Source organism: Arachis hypogaea, chromosome 12 (assembly GCF_003086295.3).
Source record: "Arachis hypogaea cultivar Tifrunner chromosome 12, arahy.Tifrunner.gnm2.J5K5, whole genome shotgun sequence".
Classification (NCBI taxonomy): Eukaryota; Viridiplantae; Streptophyta; class Magnoliopsida; order Fabales; family Fabaceae; genus Arachis; species Arachis hypogaea.
In genome coordinates this window covers 24,799,798-24,801,769 of record NC_092047.1, presented here as the reverse complement: position 1 = coordinate 24,801,769, position 1,972 = coordinate 24,799,798, and the positions used below count along the sequence as shown (strand labels likewise).

The 1,972-nt window shown below is 29.6% G+C and overlaps 1 long non-coding RNA gene across 1 annotated transcript; it reads right to left on the bottom strand.

Annotated features, from left to right (window-relative positions):
• Positions 1-257: 257 nt before the first annotated feature.
• LOC112729195 (uncharacterized) lies at positions 258-1,493 on the bottom strand. The gene is made up of 2 exons (XR_003166397.3): positions 1,335-1,493; positions 258-570 (listed from the first exon to the last, which is right to left on the bottom strand). It is a non-coding gene; the product is annotated as an uncharacterized lncRNA (long non-coding RNA).
• Between the last annotated feature and the right edge of the window lie 479 nt (positions 1,494-1,972).

The window sequence follows — 1,972 nt, the reverse complement described above, 5'->3', positions numbered from 1 at the left end:
ATTGCCTTTTCTTTTGGATATGCAACCTATACAAGTGTTGCTTTTTCTTTTGGATATGCAACCATACAAGTGTTGTCTAATATTCAAAATATGCAACTAATAAAAGGGTTGCCTTTTTGATAAAAATAAAAATTATTTTTGTAATAAAAATATAAAAAATAAAATTTACAATAAAATTTTTTGTTCATACATGTGTAATTATTTTAATTAATAAATAAATTTGTGCACAATAAAAAATAATTATAAAAGAGACAAAATAACTAAAAATAAAATTCTAATTAAAATAGATATTAAAAAGTTCAATTAGTATTTCTAATACATGTTCATCAATAATTCTCAACAAAATAATAAAATTCTTGTCTAACAATAATTGTCATAACAAAATAGTAATTAATATTTATCAAAATAATGTCAATCTATTTGCATATTTTATATCTATGCTTGACTTTGTTGGAACAATCTGATAGTGTGTGGATCCAAAATCAGTGCCAAATGAAAGCTTTTCGGTAACATCAAAGTAATGGTATGATGAACTCAAAATCCTCTTGCCTCCACTGAGTCCAATAACTGCTGCATTTAAATGAATTGGGGTTTAGTTAAAGTTGCATTTAAAAAAAAAATTGAAACATAAAAGGTGCAATAACAAAAAATGATGCATGGTATGTGTTTGATGAAGTACCTGAGTAAACTGAGAAAGAGAAATGCAATTCAGATAACGATGATTGCTCCAAAAAGGTATTAGCTTAGTAGTTCTTATTTAGAATCATAGAATCAGAAGGAACAAGCTCACAGGAAGAGACTTCACTCACATAACTGTTTGGTGTGGAAGGAAATAACGTTGCTGCTATATTAGATTTTTCTCTTTTATTTTTTAATGATTATTCTTTTATTATCACTATCGTATAAAATTAATCAATTTATGTTTGAGAGAAAGCAACAGAGAAATAAATGACTGAAACATAAATTTGAAGGGGAAAAAATGAAAAGATAAAGATATGAAACAACTCCCTTGACAATTTCTGTCATTCTTGCGAATGAAACAGCAGTTACTAGAGTCTGTTGCAGTGACAACACGCATCACTCCCCAACATAGCCACATTATTTCTGCAATAAGGAAAAAATTTTCTTCCTCACAGTAGCATAACGCTACAAAAATAAGTAATTAAAAAGGAAAAAGAAAAAAAGATGATTGATTAAAAATAGCAAGAGTGTATTGCAAAAGCCACCATAAAGTAAGATGGCAGAAGACAGAGAAAGCAAAGGCCAAAAATGTTGATAGTCCATTCCCAATAAATGATAAATCACATAAATTATTGCAAATTTTTTTGTTATACCTGGTCATCACTTTGGATCACGAGTTGATGAGGAAGGACGATCGTTGCCATTCGAACATTGCTTACTATTTATATCATGTGTTGATTCCTTGGCTCGTAATAAAGATAGTGCTTCATCAATATTTATGCCAAGAGAACTCTGTTGCAAGAGAAGCTTCACAAGATATTTATATCATGAGTTATCGAGGTTGCATGTTACAATTAAAGCTATTTCTATTATTGCAGAAGTAAGCAAAACTGTGGATGCAGCTACTGCTGTTGCGAGCCGAGGGAAAAAGGAACTTATCGCGTTAGAATCATTGCGGGTTTGACTCCTCGAGGTAGGGGTTTTTCTTAAAATTTATTTTATATTACAGATTTGTTATAAATAGATATTGGTGTGAAAAATATACTTCTGTGATTATGTTTATCTTGTGGATGTGGTTGTTTGCTGGACTGAATTACTGATTGCTTGATTGCTTGAGTGGTGTGTGGTTGTTGATAAGAAATTGTTTTGAAAAGTTATTTAGTTGATTATTATGAAAAGTGGGTTTTCTTGGTTTTGAAGTTAATTTAATAATATAAATGAATCGACTTTGGAAATGATTTGAGATATGAAAATGAATTGATTTTGGAAGCGGTTTGATTTTGAATTAGTT